This window comes from Zea mays, chromosome 3, assembly GCF_902167145.1.
Source record: "Zea mays cultivar B73 chromosome 3, Zm-B73-REFERENCE-NAM-5.0, whole genome shotgun sequence".
Taxonomy (NCBI): domain Eukaryota; kingdom Viridiplantae; phylum Streptophyta; class Magnoliopsida; order Poales; family Poaceae; genus Zea; species Zea mays.
The window spans coordinates 98,365,186-98,387,422 of NC_050098.1; the positions used below are offsets into that span (position 1 = coordinate 98,365,186).

The 22,237-nt window shown below is 43.5% G+C and overlaps 1 pseudogene; it reads right to left on the bottom strand.

The window, feature by feature from the left end:
• Window positions 1–1,905: 1,905 nt before the first annotated feature.
• Window positions 1,906–3,148, bottom strand: LOC103652116 (uncharacterized; annotated as a pseudogene).
• Window positions 3,149–22,237: the final 19,089 nt, after the last annotated feature.

Here is a 22,237-nt window from a genome sequence, read left to right on the forward strand (position 1 = left end):
TTGTTATGCCGACGGAGATCGCATAGGATCTCAACAACCCGACTCGATTTTAGCGGAGAAGAAAGGACTGACAACGGGGGCCGACCAGTCACCAGCGGGCGCTCACTCGCGATCACTGACCACGAGGGCCCAACCGTCAGCCGAAGTGGTGCTCGCGCAACGGCAGGGGACGCAGTGCGGTGACTGGCTAGGCGGGGCCACATGTCAGCGTCGGATCCCCCCAGCAAGGCCGACACGAATGAGGGTAAATGGGTCGGTCGATTTTGGCCCATAGAACCGAGGAGAGCCTTTTATTTTATTTTATTTTCCAATTTCTCTTTCCACTATTTCTATTTGCTAAATTCAAATTTGAATGTGATTTGTGTTTCAATATTCAAGTAATGTGCAACACTCAAAAATTGCAACATGAGATGTAAGGTTCATTTTTTCTTATTTATTTATTATTATTCTATTCCTTTAAGTAAATGCTTTGAAACATATAAATTTAATGAGACAATAGTTAGGGACCCATATTCCTTTTATTTATTAAATAATTAAGTGATAACTTTATTTAAAATGTTTATTACCTATTCACAAATAACCATGAAATCATTATTACGTATTACTTTTATGAAACTCTTCATAGAAAGAGAGAATGCTTCACATGTGGGGAGAAGGGCCACTTCAGGGATAATTTCCCAAATATGTTCGGATCCAAGAAAAGGAAGAGCGAAGGCAAAGCGATCACTTGTTTTAAGACTTGGGATGATTCTTCAAGCAAAGATGAACCTCCAAGGAGCCACGACCATCTCTCTTCATCACGTTCTTCACGGTCTTCGTCGCATAAATGCCTTATGGCAAGAGGTAACTCGAGTGTCCCATCCTCTAGTGATGATAGCGATAGTGATGATGAAGATAAGCCTTCTGTAGATGACTTGCACATGCCGTTAATTTTTTTGAGGATGTTTGCACTAAATGAAAAGTTTAATTAAAAGTGCTAAAATCTAAATTGATTAGCTCTCAAAATGATTATAATTGTTTGCTAGAAAATTTTGAAATATTTGCAAATTTGAATTGTGAGATAACAACAAAAATTGAGCAACTAGAGTCTAAAGCTCCATCCTTAGCTACAGATGAAAGTTTGATTAAAAAGAATGAAAAAATTAAGGCTAAGTTAGCTATCTTTCAAGATGCCATTGAAAATTTGCTAGAGAAAATAAAAATTCTTAGCATTCACTACACGACAGTTGATCTTTAGCGACCCTTATTAGGGACCGACGGTTGGTCGCTAAAAGCTATGGACTGACGGTTGGTCGCTAAATGTGTTTATAGCGACGGTCTGTGGGTCGCTAAAAGTCTAGAAATTTAACGGCTTATGGTCGGTCGCTATAGAGGTAAATGTGTGACTGATGGTGGGTCGCTATAGGGGTACGTGATTTTTGTGTTTCTTATTTACTCACCAAAGCTCATCTAAAGGCATACTAAACAAACAAAACCCTATTCCACACTCCAAACCACAAGCGCAGCCGCCGTCACTTCTGCCCCATCGCGGCCCCATCCTGCCGCTCGTCGACGACGCCACCCCGCCCCTCGACCGCGGCTAACGCCGCCAGTGTCGCAAGCAAGCTTTGGTGCCGCCGCCTTCACACAGGCTTTGAAGGAGGTGGAGCGCCGGGAGCACGAGGCCGAGACGAAGACCCGCCACCTCCAGGGATGGCCCAAGCACCGCCATGACCCGAGGAGTGAGGATGAGGATCCCGAGGAGGTGGAGTCATATGTGGAGGATTCCCGCGAGGAGAACGCGGAGGCGGTGCCCGTAGCTGTAGGGAACCGGCCAAGAGCACTGGAAAGGGGAAGGCGCAGATGTACCGCCACCTGGTGTTCCCCGTGCTGGAGTTCCTCCAGGAGCGGCAGCTCTTCTCGGAGTCAGAGATCCTGGAGGCCAAGATCCGCCTCCTCAGCGGCACGGGCCACGTCAGGGGTAGCCTCCCCAAGGGAAATGGAGGATAGCTTCTGGGTAAGTAACTCAACTAACGAATTCGCATCGACATTAGCTTGTATGTTCTGATTCAAAGACGGAATATTCTCCTTGGAATAGTCTGCAGCCACCACTGTCTTAGACTTGCGCGTGCATGATTCAGGTCCGGCGACAAGTTGCAGTTGCAGCAGTGCTCCAACGTTTTGGTCAATGGATTTGTTCTAAAAGAATACACAGAAAGATAGTCAGAAGCACACCAATATAGGGCATTTCCACTTACTTGGATGGTAAAGAAGACACTCCTACAAATTGAAATGCACGTACTTCGGGCTTCACGACAACTGGACTGGACAGGTGTCTGCACGCTTCAGGTTTGTCCACCTTAAAACCTTCTACTTCCATTTGCACAGCTTCAAGAGGTGCTTCTATAGGTTTTAATACTTGTTGATTAAAGGTTGGCTGAGGCCTGAGGGTTTGGTGTGGCAGATAGCAAGCACTGGATCTCCATGGATTGCGGTTGCACCTGTACATGCACAATAAGATAATTAGAATCACATTGATATAGGCATTTTGCAAGGGAAACAACATTTAAAAAAAATGCACATACAGATTCAGGTCTGACCACAACTGGATCAGTCAGGTTTGTGCAAGCTAGTTCGGCCACCTTAAAAGGCTCTACTTCCACCATAAAAGACAGTGGCATCATCAGCTTACTTTTGGAAACACAGCTTTCCTCATGAGGTGCTGCTGTCAATTTTGATTCCTGTTGGCCGTAGGTAGATGGTGCGGCATTCAGATTCATGTTCTGAGTAGGTAGACACTGGATATTTGAAAGTTGTGGTTGCACTTGTGCACCGATGTTTTGGTCAATATAATTCTCCTGAAACATACATATCAAGATTGTTAGAAGCACTAATAAAGAAACCACATATTGCAAGTTAAAGAGTATACAAAACTGCACATACAGCATCAAAATAACCAATCTTGGGTGTGGGTCTCTGAAGCCCCGATGGCTTAAGGCCTTTTCCCTGGTTGGTTATTTCTGCAGTAGCTTTTAAATTATTTCTGCAGTAGCTTTTAAATTATTTCTGCATTCAAATTATTGGATGTATGACTCATCTTCCCTACGGTGGAAGCAGTTGAAGCCCCAGATATCACAGAGCTCATGCTGTCCATGGAGCTGCTTGGTGATGCACGGTCAACATGGCCCTTAGTTGGGATCCTGTTCCCTGATGATCTTGAGGGTATAGTTTTTCTGATATAAGATTTTGATGACGGACGAACAGGGACCCTCTGAGCAGGTCTATTCTTGATGCTTAGTGTTGTTGATTGAAATGTGATGACTGAATCTGTCCAAATCTGGACAGCAATGTTTGTTTGTATTGACTGACTTTGATATATATTGAATCAACCTAAGATGTTTATAAATGAGTTGTAGACAATTTTATAAGCTTTCTAGAAATTCTTGGATCACCTGTTTTGGATGCCTAAATCTCCAGTTATGGAGTTTTGAAGTGAGTAGTCGAATTCCGTCCAAATCTGGACAGCATTATCATTTAATACTGATTGACCTTTTTAAGTGTCTAATCTCATGGTGATGATAATACCAAAGTTGTATAGGATTTCTTAGGCTTTCCATAAAGTCTTAGTTCACTATTTTTGGATGAATATTTTGTGAGTTATGAACAAAACAATTGACTACTGTGTGCTGTCCAGAAAATCTGCAATTGAGCACTTGATTTTGTTCTTGTTTGGCTAAGTAGGAATAATTAGTTTTTGATTCTTGAGTGATGAAGACTTGTGGCATTTGAAATGTTTCTCCAAATGTCTTGTTGCATATGGTTGAGTTTATGTAACATGCAAAAGTTATCCATTCAGATCCTATAAGAACAAATAAACAGTTCCTTGGTTTGAATGAATCTCTTGTCATATTCTGGATTCCTGTATTTTCCTGTTGTGTGCAAGAAATAAAGCAAAAATGGTTATATCCCTTTTGCTGCTTGTTCCCGTCTAGCAAATGTTCTCTGTCCATATCCTGTTGCAACAATAAACAGTTCCTTTCTTTGAATGAAACTTTCATCATACTTTGTTTGACTTGGTGTTTCCTGTGTAAAACTTCTTCTACTGGCATTTATGAAAGAATATGAAAATGGTTATAACCTTTTATTTCTGTTCCAATGCTTTTCCTTCACTTTCTTGCCTTGTATGCATTTAATTAACCTTTTTACATGTTGATTATTTCCTCCATAACAGTGTCTGTTTCATTGCAGTTCCCTTTACTTTCAAAAAGTGCCTTTCTTGAACGGTCAATTGAAGAAAATTCTGACCAAGAAGAATGCATCATCAAGCTAAATGACATTCCTAGGGGTGCCAAGTCATTTGAGCTAGTTGCAAGGTTCTGCTATGGTGTGAAAATAGAGCTTTCACCTGCAAATGTTGTCTACCTACGGTGTGCCTCAAAGCATCTAGAAATGACTGAAGAAGTAGCTGAGGAAAACCTGATTGCACAGTCAGAAATGTTTCTCAACCAAGTGGTTCTCCGTAACTGGAAAGATTATTTGGCAGCATTGGAAACACGTGATGACCTACTCCCCCATGCTGAAGACCTCCAGATTGTGAACAGATGTATCGAGCCATTGGCATCAAAAGCTACTAGAGTGAACAGATGCTTTTGTGACTGATCAGCTCTGGAGCAGCTAGAGTGATGTAGTTGTGGGCTTTTGAACAATAGTTAGAGTGATATGAAACATTAGTGATGTAGTTGTGGGCTTTTGAACTACTTCAAGCTGGAGTGATGTCGCTGTGGTGTTTTTGTGACTGATCATCTCTGGAGCTTTTGTGAATGATCTAGCTAGCTATCCGTAAATGATCTAGTTATGAATGATATTATAATTGTGATGCTTTTGTGAATATATAATTGTGGTGCTTTTGTGTTTATGTGATGGATCTTTGACTATGGTATACTGATTAACTGTGTATGTCTTTATGATTTGTGTATAAAAATATGTGATTTGTGGTGCTTAATTAAATGTATATTATTATTAATAACAACTGTAAAAAGGGCGACTTTCTGTTGGTTGCTAAATGTATAGTAAGACGACTTACAGTTGGTTGCTAAATCTATAGTACAACAACCCACGGTTGGTCGCTAAATATACAATATTAGCAACGGACGGTCGGTCGCTAAAAAGATGTCGGTCGCTAAAGCCTTTAGTGACGGCACTTACAGCGACCATCCTTATGGGTCGCTAAAAGTTTTTAGCGACCAACCGTAGGTCGCTGAAGGTCGTTTTAGCAACCAACCGTAGGTCGTTGTAAGTGAACCGTCGTGTAGTGATTCATAATAATGAGCTAACTACTAAGCTAGAGAGCATTGGTAGTACCCTAGGAGCATCTTTAGTTGAAAGTCCTGAAATTATTAAAAAAGGATGCTTCTAGTTTTTGCCTAGATTTAATTGATGTTAATTCTAATCCATGTAATGAAGTCCTTGTCAAGAATGTTATTGTAGAAACTTGTTTTTGATGAGATTGCTATGGAGAATGAATTGTTAGAGCAAAAGGTGGCTTGTCTTGGTAAGGCTTTGTATGACAAGAAAGGCAAAGACAAACAAACCCAACATCGTCAGGATAAAACCCCTATGAAGTGAACAAGCTTGATGATGGTGAGACGTGGTTTGTTGGCTATGTTATAAGGAAGGCCACAAGTCTTACCAATGTAAGGCGAAGACCGGGGGAGAAAAGAAATAAAAGCCAAACAAGCAAGATCTCCAACACCTATATCAACAAGGTGGATACCCTTACACCAAGGCCTTATACGGTATAAAAGTTGAGTGTGGCTTGGCACGAATCACACTCTCGAGTGGTAGGTATTGTCTACCCTTCATGACAACGCCCTAGGGAGTCACTTTATATTTCCTATCACATATCTTTATGTCAACTAGTTGTTTGCGTGGCCCAACCTCAAGAATGCAGTGAACAAGTATGTTGCTTCATGCATCATGTGTCAGCAAGCCAAGCCAAACCATGCTAAATACCCAGGTCTCCTTGAAAGTCGCCTAAAGGGGGGTGAATAGGTGAAACCTGGAAATTATAAACTTTAAACATGCACTTCACCCAGGGTTAGGGTTAGAAATAAATAATAGTGAAGTTGGAGTGCGGAAGATAGTTCTTCTTGCTATGAGTTGATCAATCAATGCGGATAACTTTGGGAGCCAACTCAAAACAATGTGAGCAAGAGAACTTTTAGTGAAAGGGGAGAGGGAAGAAACAAATCAAATAGTGAAGATCAACACAAATGGACACAGTGATTTGTTTCTGAGGTTCGGTTCAAAAGAACCTACTCCCCGTTGAGGAGGCCACAAAGGCCGGGTTTATTTCAACCCTTTCCCTCTCTCAATTGATCACTTAGACCGGTTGAGTGCTTCTTCTCAATCTCATGGGTCACTAAGACCTCGCAAGGATCACCACACAATTAGGTGTCTCTTGCAAACTTTACAAAACACTTAGAGAGTTTAGAAAGAGACGAAGAAAGCAACCAAACAACAAGAGCAACAATTGAAACACAAATCACCCTCTCTCAAGTCACTAAACACTTCTAGTCACTTGACTTGATTTTGGCACATGGAGAGGATTGAAGGCTTTGAATGTGTCTTTGGAGTGTATTCTTTGCTCTTGTATTGAATGAATAGAGTGGGATGCTTGGATGACTTGAATGGTGGTGGTTGGGGGGTATTTATAGCCCCAACCACTATTCTAGCTGTTGGCTGACTTCTCTGTTGATGGGCACACCAAACAGTCCGGTAGTGCACCGGACACTCCTCTGTTCACTATCCAGTGAGTGCCACGTCAGTCGACCGTTGGGGTTTGGAGCTGTTGACCGTTGAAGTCATCTGTCCTTGTGGTGTGCACCGGACAGTCCGGTGCGACCTGATATCGTAGACTATCTCTGACTTCTTACGTTTCAGACCGCGGTGGCATTTGACCATTGGCGAAGTCGACCGTTGCTCCGTGGGCTCACCGGATAGTCCGGTGCACACCAGACAGTCCGGTGTGTCACAGGCTGGTGCAAGTCTGCTTTGCTCCATACTTATAGAATTGCCAAAGGGTCATTTTCCTTATATGTGTATGTGAACTTTATGCACCTGTGAGAACATCAACTAGGCAAATTAGTTAGTCCATAAGGTTTGTGATGGTCATCAAAAACCAAAATCGACTATAGGAAATGTTTAAGGCCATTTTCCTTTCACTCCTTCAACCACTGTCTGTTCCCGATCAAGCTTGGCAAGTGGCCTCTCTGAACTTCATAGAGGGCTTACCTCGTTCTGGTAAAGCTAATTGCATTCTAGTTGTAGTCGATACCTTCAGCAAATATGCCCACTTCCACCCCTTCTTAGTCATTAAAGTGGCAAATGTTTTTATAGCTCATGTACACAAAACTGCATGGTTTTTCTCAAGCACGGGTATCTGACAGGGACCACATTTTCACTAGTCCCTATGGTAGGAGTTCTTCCATCTTTTAAGCACTAATCTTCGAATGAGCATTGCATATCATCCTTAGAGCGATGGACAGACTGAAAGGGTCAACCAGTGCCTCAAAACCTTCCTCCATAGTTTTGTCCATTCCTCTCTGACCAAATGGTGTGCGTGGTTGCCGTTAAGGGCTTGTTCGGTTATTCCCAGTACACATGGATTGGATGGGATTGGAAAAAATTGAGAAGAAGTTTGACTTGCTTGGGATTCAAACCCATCCAATCCCACTCAATCCACATGGATTGAGAGCTAACCGAACAAGCCCTAACAGAGTTTTGGTACAATATGTGATCCCACTCGTCCTTGTGTATGTCTCCATTTGAAGTCTTATATGGCCATCTGAAAGGGAATTAGGCTTACACCTAGTTCCTAAATAGTTTTGGTGGTTGAATCGCCCAACACAAACAATTGGACTAACTAGTTTGCTCTAGATTATATGTTCTACAGGTGCCAAAGGTTTATCTATAACTATACTAAATCGACTGTCCGGAATACCGTAGATTATTCCGGACAGGAGAAGCTTTTTGGAAAAACAGGCCAAGCGCGGACCGTCCGGGCCCCTGTGGCGGACCGTCCGCGACACCGGGATACCCTTCGGACAGAACCAATGCAAAAACACAAGTTTCCACTACAGACTGTCCGGAGGAAAAGCAAAGACCGTCCGAGCCCTCGCGCGGACCGTCCGGCCTCAGGCGCGGACCATCTGGTCGGTAAGAAACCGAAAAACCCGAAGGTGACGGGTTCGGATAAATGAATTATAGAGGGCCTCGCGGACCGTCCGGGGTGCACGACCGGACCGTCTGCGACTGGCTTTATCTGACATCTGACGACACATTAAATGCAATATAGCCGTTGATATAGCCGTTACTGCTGACCGTTGCATTTTCAGCCGTTGATCTACAGGGGCGGACCGTCCGGACCTGGCTCGCGGACCGTCCGCGCTCAGCAGAATAGGGCAACGGCTAGGAAGTGGTTGGTGGCTATAAATACAACCCCAACCACCTCCATTCATAACACCCAAGCATTCCAACCTTCAACATTCAATACAAGAGCTAGCAATCCATTCCAAGACACATTCAAAGCCTCCATCTCTCCAAGTTTCACAATTGAGAAAAGAGATCATTAGTGATTAGTGACTTGAGAGAGAAAGTGATCCGTGTGTTATTTGTCGCTCTTGTCGCTTGGCCTTTTCAATCGTGCTTTCTTGATTCTTTCATTGCGATCAAACTCACTTGTAATTGAGGCAAGAGACACCAATCTTGTGGTGATCCTTGTAGGAACTTTGTGTTCCAAGTGATTGAGAAGAGAAAGCTCACTCGGTCCGAGGGACCGTTTGAGAGAGGGAAGGGTTGAAAGAGACCCGGCCTTTGTGGCCTCCTCAACGGGGAGTAGGTTTGCGAGAACCGAACCTCGGTAAAACAAATTCGCGTGTCACACTTCTTATTTGCTTGCGACTTGTTTTTAACCCTCTCTCGGACTCAATTATATTTCTAATGCTAACCCGGCTTGTAGTTGTGATTAACTTTGTAAATTTCAGTTCCGCCCTATTCACCCCCCCTCTAGGCGACTATCAATTGGTATCAGAGCCCGGTGCTTCATTAGAGCCTAACCGCTCGAAGTGATGTCGGGAGATCACGCCAAGAAGGAGATGGAGACCGGCGAAAAGCCCACTACAAGCCACGGGAGCACTTCATCGGAAGAGTCCCGCACCAAGAGGAAGGAGAAGAAGAAGATCTCCTCCAACAAAGGGAAGGAGAAGAAATCTTCTTCTCACCACAAAGAGAAGAAGGAAAAATCTTCTTCCCACAAGCCGCATCGGAGTGGGGACAAGAAGAAAAGAATGAGGAAGGTGGTCTACTACGAGACCGATTCTTCATCGGCATCCACCTCCGGCTCCGACGCGGCATCCGTCACTTCTAAGCGCCAAGAGCGCAAGAAGTATAGTAAGATCCCCCTACGCTACCCTCGCATTTCCAAACATACACCTTTACTTTCCGTCCCATTAGGCAAACCACCAACTTTTGATGGTGAAGACTATGCTAGGTGGAGCGATTTAATGCGATTTCATTTAACCTCGCTCCACAAAAGTATATGGGATGTTGTTGAGTTTGGTGCACAGGTACCATCCATAGGGGATGAAGACTATGATGAGGATGAGGTGGCCCAAATCGAGCACTTCAACTCTCAAGCGACAACAATACTCCTCGCCTCACTAAGTAGAGAGGAGTATAACAAAGTACAGGGGTTGAAGAGTGCCAAGGAGGTTTGGGATGTGCTCAAAACCGCGCACGAGGGAGACGAGCTCACCAAGATCACCAAGCGGGAAACGATCGAGGGGGAGCTCGGTCGGTTCCGGCTTCGCAAAGGGGAGGAGCCACAACACATGTACAACCGGCTCAAGACCTTGGTGAACCAAGTGCGCAACCTCGGGAGCGTAAAGTGGGATGACCATGAAGTGGTTAAAGTTATTCTAAGATCTCTTATTTTCCTTAACCCTACTCAAGTTCAATTAATTCGTGGTAATCCTAGATATACTAAAATGACCCCCGAGGAAGTAATCGGGCATTTCGTAAGTTTTGAGTGCATGATCGAAGGCTCGAGGAAGATCAACGAGCTTGATGATCCATCTATATCCGAAGCTCAACCCGTTGCATTCAAGGCGACGGAAGAAAAGAAGGAGGAGTCTACCCCAAGTCGACAACCAATAGACGCCTCCAAGCTTGACAATGAGGAAATGGCGCTCGTCATCAAAAGCTTCTGCCAAATCCTCAAGCAAAGGAGAGGGAAAGACTACAAGTCCCGCTCCAAGAAAGTTTGCTACAAGTGTGGTAAGCCCGGTCACTTTATTGCAAAATGTCCATTATCAAGTGACAGTGACAGGGATAACGACAACAAGGGCAAGAGGAGAGAAAAGAAAAGGTACTACAAAAAGAAGGGCGGCGATGCCCATGTTTGTCGGGAATGGGATTCCGACGAAAGCTCAAGCGACTCCTCCGACGACGAGGACGCCGCCAACATCGCCGTCACCAAGGGACTCCTCTTCCCCAACGTCGGCCACAAGTGCCTCATGGCAAAGGACGGCAAACGGAAGAAGGTTAAATCTAACTCCTCCACTAAATATGAATCTTCTAGTGATGATAATGCTAGTGATGAGGAGGATAATTTGCGTACCCTTTTTGCCAACCTCAACATGCAACAAAAGGAAAAACTTAATGAATTAATTAGTGCCATCCATGAAAAGGATGATCTCTTGGATACCCAAGAGGACTTCCTTATTAAAGAAAACAAGAAGCATGTTAAGGTTAAAAATGCTTATGCTCTAGAAATTGAGAAATGTCAAAAATTATCTAGTGAGCTAAGCACTTGTCATGAAACAATAGACAACCTTAGAAATGAAAATGCTAATTTGTTAGCTAAGGTTGATTCTCATGTTTGCAATGTTTCAATTCCCAACCCTAGAGATAATAATGAGGATTTGCTTGCTAGGATTGAAGAATTGAACATTACTCTTGCTATCCTTAGAATTGAAAATGAAAAATTGCTTGCTAAGGCTAAAGATTTTGATGCTTGCAATGTTACAATTTCCGATCTTAGAGATAAAAATGATATTCTACATGCTAAGATTGTTGAACTTAATTCTTGCAAACCCTCTACATCTACCATTGAGCACACTTCTATTTGTACTAGATGTAGAGATGTTAACATTGATGCTATACATGATCACATGGCTTTAATTAAACAACAAAATGATCATATAGCTAAATTAGATGCTAAAATTGCCGAGCATAACTTAGAGAATGAAAAATTTAAATTTGCTAGAAGTATGCTCTATAATGGGAGACGCCCTGGCATCAAGGATGGCATTGGCTTCCAAAGGGGAGACAATGTCAAACTTAGTGCCCCTCCTAAAAGATTGTCTAACTTTGTAAAGGGCAAGGCTCCCATACCTCAGGATAACGAGGGTTACATTTTGTACCCTGTCGGTTATCCCGAGAGCAAAATTAGGAGAATTCATTCTAGGAAGTCTCACTCTGGCCCTAATCATGCTTTTATGTATAAGGGTGAGACATCTAGTTCTAGGCAACCAACCCGTGCCAAGTTGCCTAAGAAAACTCCTAATGCATCAAATGATCATAACATTTCATTTAAAACTTTTGATGCATCTTATGTTTTAACTAACAAATCAGGCAAAGTAGTTGCCAAGTATGTTGGGGGCAAGCACAAGGGATCAAAGACTTGTGTTTGGGTACCCAAAGTTCTTGTGTCTAATGCCAAAGGACCCAAAACCATTTGGGTACCTAAAGTCAAGAACTAAACTTGTTTTGTAGGTTTATGCATCCGGGGGCTCAAGTTGGATACTCAACAGCGGGTGCACAAACCACATGACAGGGGAGAAGAAGATGTTCTCCTCATATGAAAAAAACCAAGATCCCCAACGAGCTATCACATTCGAGGATGGAAATCAAGGTTTGGTCAAAGGATTGGGTAGAATTGCTATATCTCCTGACCATTCTATTTCCAATGTTTTTCTTGTTGATTCTTTAGATTACAACTTGCTCTCTGTATCTCAATTATGTCAAATGGGCTACAACTGTCTTTTTACTGATATTGGTGTCACTGTCTTTAGAAGAAGTGATGATTCAATAGCATTTAAGGGAGTGTTAGAGGGTCAGCTATACTTGTTAGATTTTGATAGAGCTGAACTCGACACTTGCTTAATTGCTAAGACTAACATGGGGTGGCTCTGGCACCGCCGACTAGCCCATGTTGGGATGAAGAATCTTCATAAGCTTCTAAAGGGAGAGCACATTTTAGGACTAACCAATGTTCATTTTGAGAAAGACAGGATTTGTAGCGCATGCCAAGCAGGGAAGCAAGTTGGCACTCATCATCCGCATAAGAACATAATGACGACCGACAGGCCACTGGAGCTCCTACACATGGACCTATTCGGCCCGATTGCTTACATAAGCATCGGTGGAAGTAAGTACTGTCTAGTTATTGTGGATGATTATTCTCGCTTCACTTGGGTGTTCTTTTTACAGGAAAAATCTCAAACCCAAGAAACCTTAAAGGGATTCTTGAGACGGGCTCAAAACGAGTTCGGCTTAAGGATCAAGAAAATTAGAAGCGACAACGGGACGGAGTTCAAGAACTCTCAAATCGAAGGCTTTCTTGAGGAGGAGGGCATCAAGAATGAGTTCTCCTCTCCCTACACGCCACAACAAAATGGTGTAGTGGAGAGGAAGAATCGAACTCTATTGGACATGGCAAGGACCATGCTTGATGAATACAAGACTTCGGATCGGTTTTGGGCCGAGGCGGTCAACACCGCCTGCTACGCCATCAACCGGTTATATCTTCACCGAATCCTCAAAAAGACATCGTATGAACTCCTAACTATAGGTGTACATTCGGGCCGCCCGGCCCGGCCCGGCCCAAGCCCGAAAAGGCCCGTATTGTTTGAATTTCGGGCCGGCCCGGCCCGTTTGAATTTCGGGCCGTGCCGGGCCGGCCCATGGGCCTAGCCCTCGGCCCACGGCCCGGCCCGTAATTGCTTAAACGTGTCGGGCTCATTTCGGGCGGCCCAAAATTATAAAAGCCCGAAATTCACATTACGGCCCGAAATTCATTTTTTGGCCCGAAATTCAGTTTTTGGCCCAAAATTCACATTAGAGCCCTAAATTCAAAAAATAATAAAACAAATAAAAGATATGACAAATAAATTTGAACAAAATCAAACTTAATATTTGTATTAAAGTTACCACAGCTATGCAATGACTACCTCATTTATAAATCATTTTGTTAGAAGGAAAAAGAGTATAATCAGCTGTGTACAAAGTTCGTAAGTTCAGTTTATTGTCTAATGTTCATAACAAAAGCAAAATTACATCACACATTCTAATTCAAAGCTACAAAAAATATCTAACTAGCATTATCTCTAGTTTTGTGTTCTTTATCAAGTATATGAAAGTGTGGAATGAAATGTGGTTTTATTACATATATGGGCCTTTTCGTGCCTCTATATGGGCCATTTCGTGCCTGCCTTAAACGGGCCGTGCTCGTGCCCGCCCATGGGCCGTGACCTCGGCCCAAACCCGGCCCGATATAACGGGCCGTGCCGGCCCGGCACTAAATTATTTCGGGCCGTGCCGTGCCTGGGCCGTGCTTTTTTTTCCGTGCTTCGGGCCGGCCCACTAGGCCCGGCCCAAATGTACACCTATACTCCTAACCGGTAAAAAGCCCAACATTTCATATTTTAGAGTCTTTGGTAGCAAATGCTTTATTCTTGTTAAAAGAGGTAGAAAATCTAAATTTGCTCCTAAGACTGTAGAAGGCTTTTTACTTGGTTATGACTCAAACACAAGGGCATATAGGGTCTTTAACAAGTCCACTGGACTAGTTGAAGTCTCATGTGACGTTGTGTTTGATGAGACTAACGGCTCTCAAGTAGAGCAAGTTGATCTTGATGAGATAGGTGAAGAAGAGGCTCCATGCATCGCACTAAGGAACATGTCCATTGGGGATGTGTGTCCTAAGGAATCCGAAAAGCCTCCAAATGCATAAGATCAACCGTCCTCCTCCACGCAAGCATCTCCACCAACTCAAAATGAGGAGGAAGCTCAAGTTGATAAAGAAGATCAATCAAATGAGCCACCTCAAGATGACGACATAGATCAAGGGGGAGATGCAAATGATCAAGATAAGGAGGATGAAGAACCAAGACCGCCACACCCAAGAGTCCACCAAGCAATCCAACGAGATCACCCCGTCGACACCATCCTCGGCGACATTCATAAGGGGGTAACTACTAGATCTCGTGTTGCACATTTTTGTGAACATTACTCTTTTGTTTCCTCTATTGAGCCACACAGGGTAGAGGAAGCACTCCAAGATTCGGATTGGGTAGTGGCGATGCAAGAGGAGCTCAACAACTTCACTAGGAATGAGGTATGGCAGTTAGTTCCACGTCCTAATCAAAATGTTGTAGGAACCAAATGGGTCTTCCGCAACAAGCAAGATGAGCATGGTGTGGTGACAAGGAACAAAGCTCGACTTGTGGCCAAAGGATACTCCCAAGTCGAAGGTTTGGATTTTGGTGAAACCTATGCACCCGTAGCTAGGCTTGAGTCAATTCGCATATTATTGGCCTATGCTACTTACCATGGCTTTAAGCTTTATCAAATGGACGTGAAAAGTGCTTTCCTCAATGGACCAATCAAGGAAGAGGTCTATGTTGAGCAACCTCCCGGCTTTGAAGACAGTGAGTATCCTAATCATGTCTATAAGCTCTCTAAGGCGCTTTATGGGCTTAAGCAAGCCCCAAGAGCATGGTATGAATGCCTTAGAGATTTCCTTATTGCTAATGGATTCAAAGTCGGAAAGGCCGATCCTACACTCTTTACTAAAACTCTTGAAAATGACTTGTTTGTATGCCAAATTTATGTTGATGATATTATATTTGGGTCTACTAACGAGTCTACATGTGAAGAGTTTAGTAGGATCATGACACAGAAATTCGAGATGTCTATGATGGGGGAGTTGAAGTATTTCTTAGGATTTCAAGTGAAGCAACTCCAAGAGGGCACCTTCATTAGCCAAACAAAGTACACTCAAGACATTCTAAACAAGTTTGGAATGAAGGATGCCAAACCCATCAAGACACCCATGGGAACTAATGGGCATCTCGACCTCGACACGGGAGGTAAGTCCGTGGATCAAAAGGTAATACCGGTCGATGATTGGTTCTTTACTCTATTTATGTGCATCTCGACCGGATATTATGCTTTCCGTATGCATGTGTGCAAGATTCCAAGCCGACCCTAAGGAAGCTCACCTTACGGCCGTAAAACGAATCTTGAGATATTTGGCTTATACTCCTAAGTTTGGGCTTTGGTATCCTAGGGGATCCACATTTGATTTAATTGGTTACTCGGATGCCGATTGGGCGGGGTGTAAAATCAATAGGAAGAGCACATCGGGGACTTGCCAGTTCTTGGGAAGATCCTTGGTGTCTTGGGCTTCAAAGAAGCAAAATTCGGTTGCTCTTTCCACCGCCGAAGCCGAGTACATTGCCGCAGGCCATTGTTGCGCGCAATTGCTTTGGATGAGGCAAACCCTGCGGGACTACGGTTACAAATTAACCAAAGTCCCTTTGCTATGTGATAATGAGAGTGCAATCAAGATGGCGGATAATCCCGTCGAGCATAGCCGCACTAAACACATAGCCATTCGGTATCACTTTTTAAGGGATCGCCAACAAAAGGGGGATATCGAGATTTCTTACATTAACACTAAAGATCAATTAGTCGATATCTTTACCAAGCCTCTTGATGAACAAACTTTTACCAAACTTAGACATGAGCTCAATATTCTTGATTCACGCAACTTCTTTTGCTAGATTGCACACATAGCTCATTTATATACCTTTGATCATATCTCTCTTATATGCTATGACTAATGTGTTTTCAAGTCTATCTCAAACCAAGTCATAGGTATATTGAAAGGGAATTGGAATCTTCGGCAAAGACAAAGGCTTCCACTCCGTAACTCATGTTTCGCCGTCGCTCCAAGTCACTCTCCATCTTTGGGGGAGAGAACAAAAGGACTTCATCTTTGGTATAATCTTAACTCATTTATTTATGACCAAAGGGGAAGATAGTACTTAGAGGGCTCTAATGATTCTGTTTTTGGCGATTCATGCCAAAGGGGGAGAAAGTAAGAGCCCAAAGCAAAAGGACCGCACCACCACCAATTTCAAAAACTTCATGTTTTCAAGTTTTCAAAAGAATTTTTTTTTTCAATTGGTATCTTATTGTGTTCAAAAGGAGGAGAAAGTAGTATTTCAAAGATGTTATATCAAAACCCTCTTGAACACTAAGAGGTGGATCTCATTTAGGGGAGTTTTGTTTAGTCAAAGGAGAAGCATTTGAAACAGGGGGAGAAAATTTCAAATCTTGAAAATGCTTTGCAAAATCTTACTCATTTACCTTTGACTATTTGCAAAAAGAACTTTTAAAAGGATTTACAAAAGTATTTGCAAAAAAAACAAAACATATGGTGCAAGCGTGGTCCGAAATGCTATATAAGAAAGAAACAATCCATGCATATCTTGTAAGTAATTATATTGGCTCAATTCCAAGCAACCTTTGCACTCACTTTATACAAACTAGTTCAATTATGCATTTTTATATTTGCTTTGGTTTGTGTTGGCATCAATCACCAAAAAGGGGGAGATTGAAAGGGAATTAGGCTTACACCTAGTTCCTAAATAGTTTTGGTGGTTGAATCGCCCAACACAAACAATTGGACTAACTAGTTTGCTCTAGATTATATGTTCTACAGGTGCCAAAGGTTTATCTATAACTATACTAAATCGACTGTCCGGAATACCGTAGATTATTCCGGACAGGAGAAGCTTTTTGGAAAAACAGGCCAAGCGCGGACCGTCCGGGCCCCTGCGGCGGACCGTCCGCGACACCGGGATACCCTTTGGACAGAACCAATGCAAAAACACAAGTTTCCACTACAGACTGTCCGGAGGAAAAGCAAAGACCGTCCGAGCCCTCGCGCGGACCGTCCGGCCTCAGGCGCGGACCGTCTGGTCGGTAAGAAACCGAAAAACTTGAAGGTGACGGGTTCGGAGAAATGAATTATAGAGGGCCTCGCGGGCCGTCCGGGGTGCACGACCGGACCGTCCGCGACTGGCTTTATCTGACATCTGACGACGCATTAAATGCAATATAGCCGTTGATATAGCCGTTACTGCTGACCGTTGCATTTTCAGCCGTTGATCTACAGGGGCGGACCGTCCGGACCTGGCTCGCGGACCGTCCACGCTCAGCAGAATAGGGCAACGGCTAGGAAGTGGTTGGTGGCTATAAATACAACCCCAACCACCTCCATTCATAACACCCAAGCATTCCAACCTTCAACATTCAATACAAGAGCTAGCAATCCATTCCAAGACACATTCAAAGCCTCCATCTCTCCAAGTTTCACAATTGAGAAAAGAGATCATTAGTGATTAGTGACTTGAGAGAGAAAGTGATCCGTGTGTTATTTGTCGCTCTTGTCGCTTGGCCTTTTCAATCGTGCTTTCTTGATTCTTTCATTGCGATCAAACTCACTTGTAATTGAGGCAAGAGACACCAATCTTGTGGTGATCCTTGTAGGAACTTTGTGTTCCAAGTGATTGAGAAGAGAAAGCTCACTCGGTCCGAGGGACCGTTTGAGAGAGGGAAGGGTTGAAAGAGACCCGGCCTTTGTGGCCTCCTCAACGGGGAGTAGGTTTGCGAGAACCGAACCTCGGTAAAACAAATTCGCGTGTCACACTTCTTATTTGCTTGCGACTTGTTTTTGACCCTCTCTCGGACTCAATTATATTTCTAACGCTAACCCGGCTTGTAGTTGTGATTAACTTTGTAAATTTCAGTTTCGCCCTATTCACCCCCCCTCTAGGCGACTATCACCATCCTCCTCCACAATTCGGTATCCCTCTTACAAATTCTATTACCCATGTAGACTTGGCTGACTCAAAAGTAATTGATGCTTTGTGTGATCAAACAGAATCTATTACAAGCTCAACAATGCATGAAACACCAAGCTAACAAAGGTCGTACAGAGCTCGAGTTCTATATGGATGACTTTGTCTACATCAGGCTTCAACCTTACATTCAGGGGTCTGTGGCTACCAGAGCATGCCACAAGCTTAGTTTCAAGTTCTTTGGTCCTCTTGAGATTGTCTAGAAAGTTGGCAAGGTGGTGTATAAGCTGTGCCTCTTGGATTTCGTAGTCGTTCACCTGGTGTTCCCTGTGTTCCTAGCTAAAACCAAGCCTCCACCCTCCTAGTAGGTGAGTCCTACCATTCCAACGACTGATCTTGCTCTTCAATAACCTGCACATATATTGGATCGTAGGACTGTCTCACGTGATGGCTCCTCTATCGATCAGGTCCTGGTATGTTGGACCGGGCTAGACGCTGGTTCGACGTCTTGGGAGGACGAGGCTGCGCTCAAGCTCATGTTCCCTGCCGCGGTCTCTTTGGGCAAGCACCATCTCAAGGAGGGGATGTCAGCTCCCCTGCATCAGGAGAACAAGCAGCACACGAAAGGACTCCAGCAGTATCAGGATGGTGTGAACGCAGCCTAATGTCCGTTACACGGGCCCCGAGCGGCACTAGTGATGAGCTAGGATTGTGTAAAGCCCAAAATTTGGTAAATAATAATAATAAAATAAAGAAATAAGAATACTAATGATAATGGTTCTAGATTTTTTTTGAAACCTTTGGAATATAGTAGGACATATCCTCTTCATAATCAATTGAGAATACTAAATTAGTTAAATGACTAATAAATAGATAAAGGAAGGTTGATCTCTTGAAGATAATTTTGGTGATACATTTCCTGGAAAAGAAAATTTTAATTAAGACATTTATTCCTCCCATAAATAAATAATAAGGAAAAGAATAAAAAAATATTATAATAAACAGTAAGGTTTATATTCACAGTAGTATTAATTTTGACACTTGGAATCTGAAATTCAAAATAGGGATTTGAATTTAGTTTGAATACTTAGAAAGTAAAGCAGAAATTATAAAAGAAAAAAGAAGTCAGGAAACCACACCTGGGCCTAATCTGTCGCGCCGGCCCAAGAAGCACAGGCCTTATACTGCCCGCGCGGCCCAGCTAGAGGTGGGCGCCGACATGTGGGACCCGCATGTCATCAGCCCACGTTCCCTCACGTCTATGCCACTCACCGCACGGCACACCATTCCCTAAGACGCTTACACGTGGGGCCTCGCGGTCAGGTCCTTCTTCCCCGTTTTCTCGCAACGAAGCACGGGAGACCCGGGCCGAGAACCCAGTCTTCGTTCCCCCCATTCTCGGGCCGTTGCGGAGCCCTCGCGGGTATAAATAGCGGGCGTCGCTATCCTCTTGTGCATCCATCCTATCTAGCCGTGCCCTGGTGAACCCCGTCGCCGAGCACCGCCATGGGCGGGAGCGAGGAATTGGCCGCCGCGGTCGCTCCCTCCACGACCATCATCCAGGGCATGAGCATGACTCGTAGAGCTTCGCTGCGGCACCAGGAACCGGGGCGCAACCGTATTTGGGTGTGAAGTCCACCTGTGCGCTGTGAATTTCTCGCCGATGGAGGTCTTCCGTCGCCGCGACGCCTTCACCGTGGCCATGACAACCTGTGCCACAATCATCGATAAGAAGCTGGGACTTGATTTATGTTGGACCTTAACGTTGTGTAGTAGTTTTCGGTGAGGTTTGTGCGCCGAGTCATCGGGCGGCCGTACTCCGGCAATGGCACCGCCGTGCCGCCCCGTTTAACTGGGTCGCGCAACCTAGAAGAGAGTGGTTGATGGGAGTCTCGCAAGAATCATTGATCTAGCCAACAACGGCGGCGATTACCGGGAAGAATACCCCTTCGCGGTTGCTCTTTTACTTAAGCGACCCTGTACTTTAGGAAAACTAACCCGCAATCCATCAGTATATAAAGATCAGTGCATATAGGTCCCTAAATTTGCATTATAACCCCTGGTCTTACATAAATTAGTAGCCGCGATCCCTGGATTTCTGGAAATTGAGGAATTAAATTAGAAAATGACTTTTTAGTACAAAAATAAATCTTGAAACTTGTTTAACTCATATTTAATCCATTTTAACTCCGATTTGAGCCATTCAAAATGTGTTAGTTTCGTATAAATATTTACTACGCAGTAACAACATTAATTATACCATGTTCCATACTTTTATAGTTAGATATTTAATTATCCTATGTCTACTAGATTAACTTTCTAAACCAAAGCTAACCTATCCATAATTATAATTTGGTTAAAATATGATCTCTAGTCAAGTTATAATTAAGATTAAGGTTGAGTTAATTATTCATAGAATACTCTCTCATATGGTGTATACTAATCAATATATAATATAGTTTAATATTTGGACCACATAGATCTCCCATAAATTATAACTCTGTAACCATAACTCTGATCTTGGTGGTCCTCGATCCCACGATCTCATAGCAACGCATAGATTATTATTATTATGCAGTTTGTTCTTATGTTTGGTGTGATATAATTATGCCTATACCATGTTTGTTTGTATTGCTACGTTTAGAGTGAGGTCACGAGTCACCTGAAGAGCAAGTTGGTACCTGGAATCAAGTCCCAGGAAAGTTGTGCCCTTGACCACTATTATTACCCAATAATGTTCTTTATAATCATTTATTCATGCATAGGTTTAATTTTGATGGGACCCAATAGGTTGCCCTAGTCTGTGTTGGGGACTTGTTCTCAAATGCTTCGAATTAAGAACAAGGCAACACAAAGATGTTAAGTATAAATGCCCTTCGTCCGCTGAAGCATTATCTCCCCAAGGATTTAATGAGCTTCGGACGAAGGTTATAAGTAAAATATCACGAAGGTTTCACCTTCGTGATCATATTTGTAAGACAACAATGAAAAATGAAATATAAAGTATAAAATATATTCACATGTTTTATTATGTGAATATACAAGTATTAAAACATAATATTTAGTCACATTTATACCTTCGCCTTAACGGAAAGCAATAATTCAAGCGTGACGTGTCAGTGATTACAGGATCGCGTGAACAGTGTCGGGATACTGTTCACCTATTTATAGGCACAGGATGCAACCTGCGCAAAATTACATTTATGTCCTTTACTTGACTACAATAATGACACAAAACATCATGGGTCTTTAAGTCAATTCATCTTTAAGTCGGTTCAACCCTTCATCTTGAGATTTGTCTTTGTGCCGAAGCTCTATAGATAATAGCTTCGGCGCTTGCTTCTGAAAAGACCTTTCGAAGGTGTTCTTTTTAGGATCTTCGGCTACGGAGCATACCCCCAACAGTAGCCCCTTCGCAGTGCTAGATCGTTTTTCGTAACGAGCTTGATCCGTGAAAAAGTCTTCTAGGCTTCGGGACGCCGAAGATCCAAAAAACACCTTCCCTGAGCTCGTTGGCGAGAAACGATTAAAATAATCGTCGCGCGCGCCCCATCTTGCACCAATTACGCGCGCGCCAGCGATTCACCTTCTCGGACCTTGTGGCCCACCGTTCAGTGAGTGCGGGTGACTGTTTGTTCGGTGCTGGAGACCTTGCCGATTCACCTTCCCACCTGCGACACTATATAAACAGACGGGTAGGTGTGAAGTTACCACGGCATTCATTGCTATTGCACTGTTTTGCTGCCAAATTTTTAGTCATAGCCGAAGCTTAATCATCGTGCTCAGACGAAACTTCGCTTGTGATTTTGCTTCGGCACAAGAGTAAGAGCTTCGGAGAAAACAAAAAAGTCAACACCAAAAATTTCAAGTAAGTCATAATCAAATGGCCAGAGTTCGCTCTACTGCTCGGGTCGATCGTGAGGGAGATGAGGCCGAAGCTTCTGAGACTGTTCCTATTTCGGAAGCAATGAAGCGCTCTGGGTTGGTAACACCGGAGGACATCCCTGCTGCTGAAGACATCCCTGCTGCCGAAGCAGAACGGGCTGCTGCTGAAGAAACTGATTCCGAAGATGATTACAGCAGCGCAGTGCCGAGCAAGCCTAGCCACCTGGACTTTGGAAAATCCACCATCTCCGAAACTGATTTTCCTAAGATGGTGAAGCTGGGCTATCTTAGTGAAGCAAAGAAGGAATTGATTCGTTTTGGTGGAGAAGAAACTATCCCGAAGCCGGGAAAAAATGAAGTGGTGGTTTTTAAAAGTCTTT